General features: G+C 46.0%; 2 long non-coding RNA genes across 9 annotated transcripts; one reads left to right on the top strand and one right to left on the bottom strand.

Moving 5' to 3' along the window:
- The first annotated feature begins 274 nt into the window (after nt 1–274).
- Nucleotides 275–9,651, top strand: LOC106893890. 3 transcript variants are annotated; one of them, XR_001413188.1, is made up of 6 exons: nt 275–857; nt 5,338–5,492; nt 5,980–6,448; nt 6,597–6,739; nt 6,876–7,022; nt 9,196–9,651. It is a non-coding gene; the product is annotated as an uncharacterized LOC106893890 (long non-coding RNA). The 3 variants fall into 3 exon arrangements; XR_001413187.1 differs by having other exon boundaries at nt 6,597–6,773; nt 9,223–9,651; XR_001413186.1 differs by having other exon boundaries at nt 6,597–6,773.
- Nucleotides 6,442–14,724, bottom strand: LOC106893891. 6 transcript variants are annotated; one of them, XR_001413193.1, is made up of 6 exons: nt 14,324–14,724; nt 12,719–12,795; nt 11,652–11,889; nt 11,265–11,550; nt 10,872–10,941; nt 7,584–8,307 (listed from the first exon to the last, which is right to left on the bottom strand). It is a non-coding gene; the product is annotated as an uncharacterized LOC106893891 (long non-coding RNA). The 6 variants fall into 6 exon arrangements; XR_001413192.1 differs by having other exon boundaries at nt 11,652–12,795; XR_001413194.1 differs by lacking the exon at nt 12,719–12,795.
- Nucleotides 14,725–17,517: the final 2,793 nt, after the last annotated feature.

Raw genomic sequence — 17,517 nt, 5'->3', positions numbered from 1 at the left:
TTCATTATTGATGAGAAAATTGAATTATTTTAATCTGTGTATTATTTTAAGGCTTTGACAGGCAGTCAAACCACCGTGCTAATCCCTAATCCCTGAATAATCATCACCCAACAATTTTAAAATGTGGTCTCAGAGAGTTACGGGGGAGCCAGGAGTAAAGCAATCAGAGTTTGCACCTAGGATGACTTTCATTATTATTGTTGTTGTTGTTATTATTATTATTATTTAAAGTACAACTCTGGCATATCTCACAAAAAGCCTTTTTCCCATCTGCTCGGTACAGAAAGTTTCAGGAAAGAGGCAAAGTCAATCACCCAAAGCAGAACAATCTTGAGGGTGAGTTTAATAAAATAAAAATAATTCTTCCTTTAAAAAAATCACATCATTTGCCACACATTTTAAGGCACAGAAATATTGCATAACTCCTAACCGCCGAGCGAGCTAGGAATACTGTATCCCTTTATTCTCCAAGTTTAATAGTTATAATTAGAACCTTTCCTATACGGTTTCTATATCTACATGTAATTCTAAAAAAATCCCTCTTGTCTTTCCCAATAAACTGAAGCATTGTTATGCAGCCTGAAGTGAAACAATTAAAGTGAGAAATGGAGACGCTGGTTTTTGAAGAGGGGTAGGGTTTTTTCAGCTTTGGTTTTGTTTTTTGGTGGGTTTTTTTTGAGGCAGAAAAAATTCTCCAACTTGCAATGTTCTCACTTGGCATCAATTTTGTCTTCACGGCGCTGCTGTCCACGCTCGGGGAGCCTCTGGAGGAGGAGGGTGACTACAAACAACCGAGATGGAGCTAGTTATGGAGAGCAGTGAACACATGGAGCACACTCCCACACGGCCAAGCCTTGGTAAGTCAGCACGTGCCATGAAAAAAAGCCAAGAAATTGCCCTCATCATGGGAAAAATAAGATCTTGTTTAGGAAAAAAAAAATAAATGCATGTCCAGCAGGTCAAGGGGGAACTCAGGCTCATGAGGGGGTTGGAAAAGTGCAGGAGAAAGAGAGACCCATGAGACACCACAGCAGCCAACATGGGAAGTGCAGCCCGATTTTACAGATCCCAAAGAACTTACCCTGATGGGAGACATCTCTTTAAAATCGTAGCATCAGGTCTCCCTGGGATGCAGCATCTCACCTTTCTCTCCCTAAAAAGGAAACCTCTCTCCTTGCTTAAAATCACAGAGGATGGTAAAGGGAAAATTTAGTTCTTGGACTTCTTCCTAAGTGAGAAAAACTCTCGTTATTAATGCCAATGTACAAAAAAGTGCTCTTCGTTTCAGCCCTAACTGCAGTGTAGCCACAGGGTTACACACACTCATGTACACATTAATATTTCAAAATTCTTTCTTGAAAATTCTTTTTTATTATTATTATTACAGCTTATTTTTCTTCCCTCCTGCTCTGCATGTCAAAAGATGATTGATACGCGTAGAAGTGGGCCTTAAAAACACGAGTCATTGCCTGAGGTTCTTCCTATAATCAAAGCACATGCCCACCCATAGCTAATTAGGCATTAGCCTAATGTCAGCTGATTGATTTAGAGCAGTCCTGCCACCCACCCGAAAAAGAGCACGGAGCCTCTGAGGGTGGGCAATGGGGGGGAGGCGGCACCTGAAGGAGGGGATGTTTTGCCTTTAAAAGTTCCTGGTGTAAAACTTATTTGTTTATATTTACATAAAGAAGCATGAAGCCGTTTTTCCTCTTTAGGCATGGTGTTAAACAAAGGGAACTAGTTAGCAAGAGAAAACACTTACATTTGTCCATTTTGGACTAATTTAGGAGGTTTAAGCTGTTGAAAAAGTTAAGTATAGGGGGGGTGTGTCACCATGACAAAAGTGAAGGTCTTGCCTCACCCCCAAGCACCGAGGGGAGATGTGGCTGTTTCACTGGGTCTAGTCTTGCACTTTGCAGTAAGTTGGGAAAATATATTTGGCTACAGTTTAGATTAATTTTTCAAAATCCTTTGCATTTCTTTTCCTTTATTTTTCTCCCCTCTTTTCCCTCCCCACCAATCCCCACCACCCTCCTCGCTCTGGATTTATGGGTCAGGAACCCTCAAAGTTGCCCTGATGGATTAAGCAGAGACAAGTTGTATCAAGTAAATTAAAAATGAAATAGTTACAGCTGTTGGAACGGTCTCAGGGCTAGAAGAGGTAAAAGAGTTTCTACCCTCAAGGGGCCTGGAAATAATCTGTGAAGCACCAACTGCTTAAATAAAGACAGCTTGAGTGAGGGCTGGCGTCCTGCAGGATGGAGAGAGCATCCGACGCCGCTGGGCTTGAGTGTGGTTTAAAGGAAACCAAGGGAGCACTTACCCTCCAAGCCCTGCTTGCTCCAGGTGTCTCCAGACCCCTGGGTCCCACAGCCAGGAGGGGAGAGCAGGAGGACAGTGAAGAGGGAGTTTTGGGACAAGCAATCTCAGGGATCTCGTTTCTGTTACCGTCAATCTCTGCCGTGTGTCATTGAACCATGTGGGCAAAGCTAGAAGTTCTCCTGGGGTTTCCTGGGAGCCCCACGGAGCTGAGGAGTGAGAAACCCACCTTTCATCCCATGGGGCATTCCTTCATGGGTGGTGATGAGCCATGGGCTGGGCTCAGATAAAGATACCCGAGTTCTCTGTTCTGCTCAGCCACTTCTTCCTCTCCTTTGGCAAACTGCTTTGCTCTTTGGATGTGTCTTCCCTCCCAGCTCTCTGCTTTTTATACCCTGTTTATATACTGGCTGTGCTACTGTCTGTCTTACTCTATTTTTTGTGGTTTGGTGGTTATTTTAGGGTAGCATTGATCCAAACAGGGCAATTCAGTGAAGCAGGGGCTGTAGTGGTTGCAGTAATACAGGGACCCAGCGCTAAATACTGAGGGACAGGGACAGGGACGGGGACCCCCCCTCCGGGGGCTGCTCAGAACCGGGCACAGGAGCTGGTCCTGTTGGATTCAGCTGCCTGCAACTCTCCCTAGTGAGGATAAATCAAACACAGGAAAAAAAATATTCATAATTTTCCTTTTGTGAATTTGAAAGCTGTACAGAAAGACCCTTCTTAAGTCAAATCAAAGCACTCCGCAGTGCCTCGCTGCGGTGGGTGCTGGTGAGGCTTTCCCCAAACACATGCCTTTAGAGGGAAGATGTTTGGGCCAGTCCCCAAGTTAATGGGGCAGAGACAACAGGGACGGCTGGGAATTACACCTGGAGGCATTTTTCATCCCAGCTCATCCTCAAACGGTGCCCATGAGGTGTCTCTCTGTGCACACAGTGATGAACCGCTCTGCTCCTTGCACGAGCAACAAGTTCTGCCTCTGAATTTCTGCCTTCAAACAATGTTTAAGGTGGAATTTGTTTAAATTGGAAGAAGCTGCCTGCAGGCCACGATGCCATATTCCCCTTAACCCAGTGGCATCGGGGGGGGAGGAGAGGGGGAAGAGGAGGAGGAGGAGGATGCGTCTCCAGCAGCAGAATCTGTGCAACTTCACATTTCTCAGCTGTAAAGCTTTCAATAGCTGGAAGTAAATCCTTCAGCTTTCTACTCCAGCTCAGCCTCTGCAGCTGCAAATTTATTCGGCAGGCAGCAAATCGGGCCAAAAGAAGTAAATATGAGTGATGTGAGTGATAGAGCTAGAACATGATGCAAGCTCCCACGCGGCTGCGGCGGAGGGCAATTCCCCGGCCGCTAATTCCCTGCTGGAGATCTCCCACCAGAAGCTGGAGTTGTCCTTCCCGGGATGCTGGCAGGAGAGGGGGATGTGGAAGCAGGAGGGAGAGGGTGTTTCTGGAAGGGGGGGGATCTGCAGAGCCCAGTTTTGGGACACAAGGCTGCCCGTGGGCACGGGAGAGGTGCAGGCAGGAACGATGCCCATCTCTGTTCTGTTTAACGTGCCACACACCCCCTTCTCACATGTCTATAAGTACTAAAAGGCTACTTGTGACTACTGGAGTTTAGTTTTTAGGAGTAAGGACTAGCAAGCATAAGGCACTGGCAATGCTGCAGAAGTCCTATTCATTGCAAAGCTCTCAGAGCAAAGGCTTAAAGACCTCACCACGCAGCAGATGAGCATTTGGCCGCATGCGTTACCCCATAACTGTCCCCAGTTAATGCACGGCTCATTAAACACCCTCTCTAGGATGAGTCTCCGTGCTCAGGCAGCTCAAAGCAGCAGAGGGAAGGAGCCAGCGGGGCCGTGGGTTTGTCCCGAGGGCCTTGGCAGCAGCCCCAGGAGCAAAGGGTGGGGAGCAATCCCGGGTCACGCGTGCCAAGGTGGAAAATCACTGGGGTTGCCCAGGTTAGGAGGCAGAGAGAGTTCCTCCTCTGGCCTCTCTGGGCTCTCTTTGCCCAGCAGCAGTTGTGTTTCCAACACGTGGGCAGCATCTCGAGCTGCACATCATTAACCATTAAGGGGCTGTACATTTGGAGACGCTCCTGGGAACCCATTCCAAAGGCTGGGTAGAAACATCTATTTGTCTTTCCAGCCCATTCTTTCAGAATCTGGCAATATTTCAGCCATGTGTGATTCTTATGTCCTTTTTTTCTAGAGACCTTATGGGCTTGGGAAGTTTTGGGTTGGCTTTTCTTTGATTTTGTATTTTAAAAAGTAACATCTTGCCATGTGTGATTCTTATATGTCCTTTTTTCTACAGAGACCTTATGGGCTTGGGAAGTTTTGTGTTGGCTTTTCTTTGATTTTGCATTTTAAAGTAATGTCTTGCCATGTATTGTAAAGGGATCCCATCAACTTGAAAGGACAGGGAGGACACAGAGAGTCTGCCTTTCTCATTTTAAAAGGACACTTCACTTGGTCAGTGGCAGGGGGGTCTTATCTAAACAGAAAATGAGCTGATTTGAATTGCAGCTGAAATTGCCCCCCCCCAAAAGGGGACAGTCCCCATAATTGAGGGAGTGTGGGGGTCCCTTGGCCAAGCACGGCCTGTCCCTCTCCTGGCACCCCCCCAATAACTGGTTTTTTGCAGTAGGACGCCCGGCGATGCCACAGCCGTTACTCACGGCTGCATCCTGGAGCCCAGATGAGAACATTCATTTCACACTGCAAACTTATGTTTTTTCCCCCCTCTGACGCTTTCTTTTATCGAGTTTCAATATAATAAACAAAGGGGACGAAATTATTTCACTGGCAAAGACTCCAACTAATGCACAAACAGTTTTCAATACTGGCACACGGAGGGACTTTTTCACCATGCAGTGGCCAGTCAGACCTATATCAGTCCTAATGGCAAAGGGAAATGGAAATTCAGATCTTTCACCTTGAAGAATAGCTGCAATTCATAAGCTGCTCATACTCCCCTCCCTCCTCTTATTTTTTTTTTTTTCTTTTATTGCTAGCACAGGAAAACAAATCATCACAGTGGTATCAAAGGAAACTTTTCCAAGCTGTTGACATACAGCAAAGGGACAGTCTCAGATAAGTCAGCATTTAATCGTCTCAGACCATGGCACTGTGCTTTGTGTGCACGCTTTGCTTCTCCTAATGACGTTGGGTAAGTTGTTCACTCCACTGGGCTTCTGCTGCCCTTCTGGATGCTTTTTTTTGGATATAAATTCTTCTGGCTGAAAGCCATGAATGTAAGCCTTATTCTTGGCTTGTGCCAAAGCCATTCCCAATAGACTACAGCTAAATTTCTATCTAATTAATTGGGACAAAGGGTTAGAGGCAGATGAGTCCAGCCCCATCATTCTTTACGTCCTATTGGCTTTTACCACAGGTGCTCTTGTGCTGGCCCTGGGCTCCGACACACCTTTGGCTAATTAAGAGTATAAGCTTATTATTTGATAAGCTTATTCTTTAACACTAGTGATTGTTAATCTAATGACAGAGCATCAGCAATGGTTAAAGCAGACAGGCACTTTATTTGTATTTTTTTCAGAGTCAGCTTTTGAGCATTGCTTTCTGGAGCTGAAAAGATACCAAAGCTCTTAAAGACAGTCTCTATATGACTGTTTTATGAAAGCAGAGATTCTTTTCAGGCAATCCCGGAGTATGAGCGCCAGAAGTACCTGCCAGCTTTCATGGCAATGACAACCTGGAGTCACCATCCCACCAGTACACCCATGGGATATCACTGGGAGAGCACGCTCACGGAGGGCAGCGTGTGAAGTGCTGTCACCAATAATCAAGAAAATCCAGGGGGAAAAAGAAATGAACCCAGCACAATACATGTGAGTAACTCCGCCAGGCAAATCTCTCTACCCAGAACAAGCCAAGATTCATTTCTGGCCAAAATTCCTGCACTAACACTAACCGCCGCTTAATTAAGTGATTTTTCCTGAGATCATGATGCAAGTCATTGTCAGAGAAAGGGTTTATGCAGAGCTGCTGGAGCCCCACGTGCCTGCTGAACGCTGGAGCCATCAACGACCCAACCCACCGCACGAGCCTTCAGGCCTGTCACCTGCAGTCAGCTCCCCCGTTGGAAAAACATGCAATTTTCCAAAGGTAAGGGAGTCTTGGGTTACTAGGAACACAAATCATTATGAGTAAAACTGCATTCCCAATTTATTGTATTTGTTTTATTTATAATTTTATTACTTATTCCACATTTTCCATATTTTCCATATGTTTCACGTCATTCTTGTCCGTTCAGCCCTTTACGTGGAAACTTGGGCTCTTCTCCGCTGCCTGAAGTGTTGAAGGATTTCTAAACAGCCTTGGCTCATTGTTTGCTCTGCACGTTGCCATCCCACGAGTGAGCAACTGATGGTGTCTCTGGTACAAAGTCTCACCAGGGTGAGAGAAAAGCAACTATTAATGTGATAAGCTGGTAACAGTAAAGACCATCAAATCGTTCAACTGGAGTTCTAACAAAAAACAGTTTGAGATCACTCTGATTTGGGTTGTTTTGTGGTGTTTCTTTTCATACTAGGGTCTTAATTTGTCAAAGATGGAGATTTTTCCAAGCCCTGCAGTCCACGCTGAAGACTGGTCAACGTGTTGGATGCACGTACCCAGATTTCCCTCCAAACCAAGAAACACAGTTCACTGAACAATGAGGAAACTCCTCCTGATGCTGGTAAGTTCCTTCCCTGCTCTACGTTTCTGGAAGGTAATATCACACATCTGTGTGCACAGTTAATTCCCTATTTTCCCCTCTCCTGGATGCCCAGGCAAGTACTTTCTCTCCTGCTCACATCTGACGGCAATCTGTGAGCAAATCAGGAGGGTTCAGCAAAGCTGCTTTGAGCTGCGCTTTCAAGGGTTTGTGTCAACAGGAACATTAGGTCGATTTGCAAACAGCCTTGGAAAAATCTGGTGCAGCATCTCTAATGCTATTGACAGGCCCTGCCTGAATTCGGCAGCGCCAAGGCTAACACGTTGTCATTCAGCTCCTGAGCACATTTACACCAGCTCATCTATTTTTCATCAGTCTTGCACCCTTCGTGACACCCTTCTCAATTCACAAGCGCGTTCATTCTGGCTCAGTGCAGTCCCCCCGAGCACCGAGTCACACACGAACCTGACTAATCTCTCGGGTAGCAAAAGGATGCTCAGTTCCTGCAAAAAAAAAAAACAAAAACAAAAAACCTTCAAGTTTATTCTCAATTCTATGGTTAAGGTGACTTTTTCATGTCAGGAACTCGCCAAACAATGTGGCGCTTGATGGCGGAGGAGGAGCAAAGAGATTGGATTAAAACATCTGGCGAGGTAATTAGATTCACTAAAAAGTTTACACTCCAAACTGCCCCTACATAATTGATGGGACCATTGTGATGTGTCACTTCCACTTACAGGCGCTCGGCAGCCGCTCTCGCCCCGCGCTAACCTTCGCGGCCGACCTGCTGCGGGCCCCTATTAAAGCTGCAATTATGGGGTGACTCTTAATAGCGAGGTCTTGCTTGAGAGTGGGGAAAAATGTTGCTGTAGCTCACATGCGACAATTAAAGATAATTTAAAATGTAAGTAATTGCGCTGGGTTTCTGGAAACTACTGTAGAGGTCTTGTCCCAGGCATCTGACAGGCATGGCGGTGTATTTTGACAAGTTTTGCGCAGATTTCCATTAAATACCAACTAGCAGCTCTATTTTCTTTGGAGTCATTGGTCAGGAAATGGGAGATTGTGAAAGGTCAGGCCTGGAAGATGTGGGAGGGGATGGAGGTGTTATTCGTGTTCTGATCCATAGGGATCTAGTTCCAACATAAATCCTTCAGGCGCTTGAGTCTTGGTTTCTGCACCTTCTTTGAGCAGGAGAAAGGTAAGGATGGATCCACAGAGAAGTGCTTCTGTTGAGTTATTTTCAGTCCTGTAGAGATGCCAGGCAAGGTGGGACCTACAAAAAGTCCATTTGCTCTCTGGAAACCTATAGAACAGAAGCACTGAATGATATGGGGTTGGAAGGGATCTCTGGAGATCATCTAGTCCAATCCCCCTGTCAAAGCAGGTCCACCTAGAGCACAGAAACACGTCCAGGCAGGTTTTAAATGTCTCCAGAGACAGAGACTCCACCTCCTCTCTGGGCAGCCTGTTCCAGCATTCTGCCACCCTCAAAGGAAAGAAGTTTCTCCTCATGTTTAGATGTGACTTCCTATGTTAAAGTTTGCCCATTACCTCTTGTCCTGTCACCAGACACCTCTTGACACCCACCCTTGAAGTATTTACAGGCATTGATCAGATCACCCCTCAACCTTCTCTTCTCCAGACTAAAAAGCCCTAAGTCCCTCAGCCTGTCCTCATAAGAGAGAAGTTCTAAGCCCCTCATCATCTTTGTAGCCCTTTGCTGTCCCCTCTCCAGCAGTTCCCTGTCCTTCTGGAACTGGGAAGCCCAGAACTGGACACAGTACTCCAGATGGGGCTTCACCAGGGCAGAGTAGAGGGGGAGGATGCCCCCCCTTGACCTGCTAGAACCCTGGTGAGTCTAGATTAAGAGACCACCAGACACCAAGATACTTGGCTGGATCTCCATCCCACCACAGCATTGCGCTAAACCTCTCGGTTTGCAAAACCACATTTGAAAATGTAACTACTCCAAGGCTTCTGCGAGGTCAGGGAAGTGTGAACGTCACGCAGAACGCGCCCAGATACTTTCAGAGGTTCAGCAGTCCCTGAAAGAGTTTTGTTGCATGAAAACAGACTGTGGGATGAGTTTGGATTCTGCCACATGGTCCTAGCGATAATAAGCCATCTGTGTGCATCGAGCTGCACTCGACCTTTCCTCTCTCAATTTTGTCTCTGTCACTTTTCTTCCAAGTCCTCTCTGATTTGACCTACATTTCAGTAACCCAGGAAATAGGAAATGCCAGCAGTGCACATAGAGGAGTTAAATATGCCCTTGGTTACCAACATGCAAACGAAGAGGGAGCCCATCTACATCAGAGTGAAAAACGAGCCTGTGAAAATAAGATGAACCTGAAACTGGAAGAGGACCCATCAGGAATATCATCACCTTCTGCCACATTTGACCAATTTATGTTCCTATCTCAGTCAGTGGGACTTTTGCTCCTAAATCACCTGGGGTAGGGTTTTAAAAGATGTTAGGTATGACAAGGTGCAGAGAGGAAACTTGTAAAACATTTGAAATTTGCACTTTTATTTCCTCTTCCATAGCTGGATTTATAAATTATGTTCAAAAGCTAGAGGTTATACCTCTGTATTATAGATGTATCCAGCTTGTGCCACCGGATAATAAAGTTAAATATGTTTATAAGCAGCTGCAGGATCAGGATGTCTGAAAGCTTCACCCTTTGTATAACTTTATAAAGGACAAAACACATATTGGAAATAAAAGCTAGGACAGACGTGCCCTCATTATTGCTTTCAAGTGGCTGTCTTCCTGCTGTAATATTTCAGATGCATTGGTAACACCAGGGCAGCTCACCACAAAGAAACACGGTGGGACTTCAGAAAAACCAGAAAATGAAGTTAAATATAAAAAAATAAATGGAATTAAACATGTCTCTGAGGCAAATGCAGCAAAATGCAAACTTAAACTGCACGACCACAAAAAAAACCACGCATCAAACTTTAAAATAATTTTTCTTCCTTTCTAAAATTAAATGATCCCAAATAAGAATATGCCTGAGCCCCCGCTCTTTATATGTATTCCAGTGTGGTGTTTTTAATGAGGGACTCAAAGGGAAATTACCCTTGAAATGTGGGGAGAGCTGTAGTTCTTATTTTACCATGACTCAAGTGTCACTTGAGCGACGGCCGGATCCTTATGGATGAGCCAGAATGAGAGGAACTGATTTGAGGGTTGTTTTTTTACAACCCAAGATTGCTTCCTTTTTCTTTTTTTAATTAAAAAGTCATCGATGTGTTCAGACACAACCCCACACATGTTACGGTGACCCAGCCAGAGGGTCTGCCTGACAAATGCCACTGCCTGGCACCCGGCAGAGACGGGCACTGCATGAAACCTTCCCTTCCCTTTTCCTTTCCCTTTTCCCTTCCCTTTTCCCTTCCCTCTTCCCTTCCCTTCCCTGTGCCTCTCCAAGCTGACAGAGGAGGTTTACATTAACATCACACGGCTGTCTTCAGCTGTATTCGTTAGCCCAGCCCATTTGGAGATTTTGCCATACTGGGCTGCATGGGGAAAAGGAGGAAAAAGAAGATTTTAAAAAGGAAAAAAAAAAGAAAAAAAAGAAAAAACCCAAACAAGCAAAACATATCCAGCTTTTTAATGGCAGCATCTTCATTGGTGTCACTATCAAACCCGGCCTCCTCTTGCCCTCGTCCCAGCAAAACCTCTGCACAACACTTGGAGGGCAGCTTTTGAAAATGTTTTTGAACACATTGGAAAATAACACACTATAGAAACTTGGCAATGAGTTTGCCTCAAGTAGCCAAGTTGGGCATGGAAAAAAAAAAAATTAGACAATAAAAGGTCATTTCTAGCCAAGTTTTAAGTGAGTATACAATACATACCTTTTTTTTTTTTTCCCCCTGCTCTTTGCCTTAGTTATTGGCCAACTTGGCTGGGAGCTTATGGAAAACACTGAAATGGAATTATTATAGTTGGGTTTTCTCTTTTTGACCAAGCAAAAGTTCTTATAAGCAATAATTTAATTAAGGTAAAAGAGTAACACAGACACGGTTTTAAAGATTCATCATCAAAAAAAAAAAAATCCCTCTTTTCTACACCATACTTTAAACGAAGGTTAGTTCATGAGCACCAGTGATCTAATACTACTGCTATTTATGATTTTTTAAATTATTTGTTATAAAGTATGTCATAAAGTGGAAAATTACCGGTGCCGATCACATTTCCAAGCAGGCTAATTGAGAACCGAGCGCCGTAAGTCAATTAGGAGAACAAACCTGCTGGGGTGAGGTGGCGAGGTGGTGGTGGGGGGGGACACTTTCTTGGAAGTAACATTTTCATCCCGTTTCTGGCACACTGTTCCCTGGGGATCAAACGGGAGACGTTTAACAAGTGGCTTCCGAAGGCTCACAGGTTGTGTGGCCGCTCTCCTCGGCGGTGGCTTCGCTCTGTCCCAACACGTTCCTCCTTCCTTGCCCCCAGGTATCTCAGGTGGATGGTTGATTAAGAGCAAGCTCCTTGCTGACGCAGGTTGTACATTTAACATCCTGCTCTGTTTCATACCTTTTTGGAAGGGCAGAGTTTAAAAAAAAACCAAAAAAACAATTAAAATGGGATTATTTTTTATTCCTCCCTGTGAGCTTAACCAGAGGCATCCTCCTCACCTTCTGAAGGCTGTGGGCTTCCTTTCTGGAGGACCTGAGTTCTTCTGAGATGTTTGACGTAGAAACATGGGCAATTCCAGCTTCCATCAGCCCAGGTGCTTGTGTGGCCTGGACCAGGGACTTCAGAGAAAGATGCACAAACAGCTCAGAGACAGGAGCTTCCCTGCACTGAAATTGATGTGAGGATGCTAACTCTGGATGAAAGATGACGAAAGATCAGTTTTGAAAAGCTGACCTCCTAAACGAGAGAGAAAATGAATCAGGCATGAGAATAAAAAGGAAACAAAAAAATCAGATTTGAAAATGCAAAACAAAAACAATCAGGGACCACAAGCCTGAGATCAACAGGAAGTTTATAAGCTGCAGGTTTGGGACGTGTTTAAATAAGAATAACAATTTCCTTTCTGCCACTTGTCAATTAAAGATGGTAATTCCTTTTCAGATAGAACTGATCTTATATTTTTCTCATACTGTCTTGGAAATGTCCTGCCAAGTTGGGTGATTTATTCTTTTTTAATAGGTGAAGGGTTTGCCAGATGCATTTGCCTCTGCAATTATTTTTTTGGGGGGGGGTCTTTTCACAAAATAAGAATATGAATTTAAAAAAACTATATATATTCCATTTCTATTTATGCTACTGGAAAATGGGAGGAAGCCACAGCAATGGAAAAAGCAAAATATCTTCAGTTTGCAGAGCCTGATTGTTTTTTAACAGAAAGTATTCATGGCCAAGCTAATTGTGCAAAAAGAAGGGTATTTCCCCCCAGCCCATGAGGGCTGTAACGTGTGAGCAGCGAGCAAACGGGACCGGGTTGTGAGTGAGGAGCATCCCCCAGTTGGATGCCACCACGGTTGTGTGCAGACCCTTGGGTCAGCACCTCCAGGCCATGGGTTTGGCAGAGGGTGATGTGCCCCAGAGATGGAACCACCAGCCCTCGGGGCAGCCTTCACTGCAAGCTCTTTTCTTCTGCTATTGGGGGGGTTCGCAGCCCAACAAGCCTCATCAAGCTCAACGTGTGTGAGGTGGGTGGGGCGATCCCTAATTATACCCCTTGGGAAGGACTTACATGACCTAACGTATCTCGCACATGAGAAGTCCATTCCAGACCGTTTAGATGGCATCTGGTAGCTGGCACGACTGGTTCTGCGCAGCAGAAGAGGTGAGTTGGATGGAAAGTAAACACGGTGAGTAACGCCGCAGTCACGCGGGATGCGGCCTGTAATAACTTGATTTGTGACAAACGCCGTGGAGAGATTGGCTGATGCCACCAGCTGCCTCAAGGAATTGTCTTGGGGGATGTTCTGCTTGTGCTTCACATTCAGTCATATGGAGAAACGTCTACAGGTGAGACTATCATCCATCGTGGGTTGATGGACCTCCTTGAAGAGCATCATCGGGAAGGGTCCAAGACTGGGTTATGCTGCTCCTCGCTGCCTGCCCTGTCCCTGTCTCAGCAGGCTGCACATTTTTGGCAAGGAGGCCCTCCTTCACTTAGCATTTGTGCAGCCCCTCTCACACCTTTCTCTTCGCCTCACCCATTAGTCATGGTGCAGCAGAGCTACTGAGAACTTAAATCACCCAACAGACACGTGTGCCTGGTGGTACTGTCTCATCACCGGGGAATCTGCCCAGTTCTGTCCTGGTAGAACACTGGGGAAAGGACATGGTAGCCTGACACCCTCTCTTCAGTGACAAGACGGTATATTCCTGCACTGCTGTCTCCAGAAATACCATAAAATGAAAATAAAATTAAAAAAGAAAATTTCCCTGCAGAAACTATGGAGAGAGGAACATGCGTTTTGCTTGCAAAATCCAGAACTCATCCCACTGCTTTAGCAACAGTTCTGGTCTTGGTTTTTGCCCTGCCTCTTTTCCTCAGCCTAATCCAGACACCACTCGCTCACTCATCCTTTGGGTTGATGGGACACAAAGTCTCACCCAAGTGCGAGACCCTCAGAGCACCAGCAGGACACCTCACCCGGCCAAAGAATCTGACGGCTTCTAGCTTTTATGAGTCATTGTCATCGTCACAGGCAGTGTCAGAAGGAAATTGCTGTAGGGGACTGTCATTGCTGCTGTTTGAGAGCATTTGTTGACAGTGCAATGACTGTGCCATTTCTCTGAACCTCAGGCTGGGTTAGATTCGGACACAAGATCACCAGCTTTAGCACAGAGATGGTGACTGAGCTGAAAAATGAAGGTCTCAGCATCACCAGGAACTGGCACCTGCTTAAAAGTTATTACACATCTTTATGCACGGTCTCTGCCAGTGACAAAAGAAAAACGATGGCCCTAGCTTAGTTGAGGACAAAATATAGTTAAATGTCTACCTATGAATGTCATTACGAAGAGGCAGGTGATTAAATACCATTACTGATCTGCGCCTAAACCTGTTAGCAGGAGACAATAGATTGCAAATAGATACACACACTTTTGCCAACAAATTACACAATCTCACACTCCTACAGCTCCCAAGAACCTGCACATTTCCAGGTCTGGCTGGTGCTCCCATTGTCTGATGGCATCACTAGGAGGGTGCTCATTTATTCCAGACACTGAAGCAGCACAGAGGGGAAGTTTCCCATCCAGGAACGAGACCAACCCGTGCATCATCCAAAAGCCCTCCTCCATGTACATCATTACAAGACATGTCACTAAATTGAGTACTTACAAATGAACTTGCAAGCAGACATCACAACTTTTGTGCCTTAGCAAGGATGCTAGTTGCCAGGCCGTTTTCTTCCATCTTTTCCTCCTTGACAGCCCACAAGATGCTAAGTCTCCACTTTCTTAATCCCAGAAACGAGTTTGGATTCTGTGTGAGGAAAACAAAGTAAAGTGAGAAAGTTCATTCCCTTCTCTTTCTCCTCAACAAATCCCACCACCACTGATTTACAGCTAGCACTTTTCACACCAAGAAATAGATGGCAACACAACCTTCTGCAATAGCTTTTTGTCCTGGACACTGAAGTCAGCTGGTACGGATGAAAATGGAAAGTCTATGACGCTGGGTGATCAGCACAGGGTCAACTTTGTATAGGGGTAACTAACAGTCATTAGGCAGGTGGTGGCAAGGTCCGTGGAGATTCTAAAGTGTGGATGGAAGAGGCAAAGAGATAGACAGACAGATAGACATCATTACCCTGTCCTTTTCCAGTTGGAGGCTGTCTCATGCTGGTGAATGGTAGGGATGGTTCTTTCAGGATCAAGCTATCAGCCTCATAGAGGAACCAGGACACTTAAAAACCAATGAGAACATCCCGGTGTGAAAGGTGTCCTGCTGGAGAGGTCCCCAGTGCAGACAGAGATGAGGTGGACACCACAGGGCTCCCCTCTGAGGGTGTTCCCCACTCCTCACCTTACAGGCAGCCCCACCAGCTCCAGGTGGGTGACTCACCGTGACATCTCAGGATGTGTAACCTCACCGTCCTCTCTGCAGAAGCTATTTCTGTCTCCCAAACAAACACAGGAGATGTTGGTGAGGCAGAAGGAGAAATGGCTGCGTGGCCTCCCCAAAGGAAGGGAACCCAAGGAGGTGATCATCAGTCCCTTCTTACCATTTCATGGGGCTTAAACCCAATTTTGTCCCAAACCTATGGGCAAATAGCAGTGCTCTAACACGCTCAGGAAGGCTGGCTGAAATCCTAGTGTAGCTAAAAGCAACTTGAGACCTGGCCAGCCCAGGCAGAGTATTTTGTTGTTGTTTTGTAAAAATGATATTCATTAAGACCAGGAGTCGGGCAAAGTTCCCCTCTTTTTGTCAGGCCAGTGTGCTCTTCTGCAATTGCTAATATTCAAAGGAGATGGGGGAAAAAGAAACCTCGGAAAATAAAACTTACTTGGCTCTGCTGATTAAAACCAGTTTGTGTTTCATTGTGAAAGGCTGTGTTTGCTCAAGGTTTATTCAGTTCTGGTCTCTTCCATCCACATACGGTTTGTTTTAATGACTGTGGAGTTATATGAATCTATTAATTTTTTTCCTGAAGGTTTCATAATAACAATGCCTGTTTTTTTCATATAGCACTTTACAGCCACGTGTCTGGAAATGCATTGCAAATGGGCAATTAGTGTCAGCCTTATTTTGAAGATGGATAAACTCAAGCAGAGTCCGAGCGAGACAATGCCTAAATAGCAATGCCAAAATCAGGCGTTTAGCTTGACCTTGAAAAAAAATGGAGCTAGGTCCTGAAAAAAACACTCCCACAGAGAGTTCAGCAAGGGCAAACGTAAAGGATTTCATTCAAGGGGAATGACCAGCACGGGGAATGACCGCTGACCACCGGGCAAGCAAGGCAGGGCTCATGTGCAGGAGTCACCAGTCGTCTGCCCTTGGGAGAAAGGCAACTGCTGGACCAGGAGGTATAAACAGGATTATGGCCTGCAAAGTCACAGAATCACAGAATCACAGAATCTTCTAGGTTGGAAGGGACCTTAAAGATCATCTTGTCCAACCATCAACCTAACTGACAAAAATAGACACCCACACAACAAACAAGGAGCATCATCACTAAACCAGACCTCCCAGCACTACATCAACCCGGCTTTTGAACACCTCCAGGGATGGGGCCTCAACCCCCTCCCTGGGCAGCCCATTCCAAGGGCTGAGAACCCTTTCAGTGAAAAAATTTTTCCTAATATCCAGCCTGAACCTCCCCTGGCGCAACTTGAGGCCATTTCCTCTTGTCCTGTCGCCTGTGACTTGAGAGAAGAGACCGACCCCCACCTCTCTACACCCTCCTTTCAGGGAGTTGGAGAGAGCAATAAGGTCTCCCCTCAGCCTCCTCTTCTCCAGGCTGAGTAACCCCAGTTCCCTCAGCCTCTCCTCATAAGACTTATTCTCCAGACCCCTCACCAGCTTTGTCGCCCTTCTCTGGACCCGCTCCAGCACCTCAATGTCTTTTTTATGGTAGGGGGCCCAAAACTGGACACAGTACTCAAGGTGAGGCCTCACCAGTGCCGAGTACAGGGGGACAATCACCTCTTGGGCCCTACTCGCCACGCTGTTCCTGATACAGGCCAGGATGCCCTCACAAGATGTACCCTCCTGCCACCCACCCTGGGATCCTGACCCGGCTCCCAGCACCCACCACCCTAGAAGAGCGCGGTGGCCCAGGATAGACAGCGGAGGGGAGGGTGGGAAGGACAGATTGACCCATGTGGGGGCTTTAACCTAAGGCAGAGGAGGAGGAAGGGGACTGTTTCAGTAACGACAGACTTCAAACAGGCCACTGCAACCACCTACATCCCAAATCCCATGCTCGGGGAACCTACTCCAATGAAGGGCTGATGGTCACCAATTGAGAGGCTGCTATTTTCTGACAAGATCTTGCTTCTTTTTTCCCTCCAAGTACCTTAACAGGAAAATCTGGAAAGGTTAAAGCTCAGAGTGGAAAAACAGCAAGATAATATTATTTGAGGCAAATCTCTAACCCTTTACTCGGGCTATGTGGGAGGCAAGAGAAAATGTTATATGCAGGGGAATATTAAATTATTAATACTATGTCTAGGTTGAGATTAATCAGATTCCAGAGACATAGAATAACCTCCTGCTGCCTCCTCAGATATGGATGTGTGGAGGCGTGTGTTTAACGAGCAGACTCACAGGAGGAGGACCACAGCCCACAAGGAAACAGGTCCTGGGGCAGGATACACTGCCTTGCACCGCCAGTCAGAATCCAGCCCACCAGGGAAGAGCAGCAGTTGCACAACATCTCCTCATGCTGGGAGCTGAACAAGGACGTGCGGTCCCACCAACGCTCACGGGGAGTGGGAAGGGGCTGGACCAGGTTGCCCTCCCACCTTCTCGTGGGGATGGTGCAACTGCAAGCTTGTCTTCCCTTCTTTTCTTCTCCAAGAAGAAAGGAT

The sequence above is a fragment of the Calidris pugnax genome, unplaced genomic scaffold, assembly GCF_001431845.1.
Source record: "Calidris pugnax isolate Ruff unplaced genomic scaffold, ASM143184v1 scaffold206, whole genome shotgun sequence".
NCBI lineage: Eukaryota > Metazoa > Chordata > Aves > Charadriiformes > Scolopacidae > Calidris > Calidris pugnax.
This window is presented reverse-complemented; position numbering and strand designations above follow the sequence as displayed.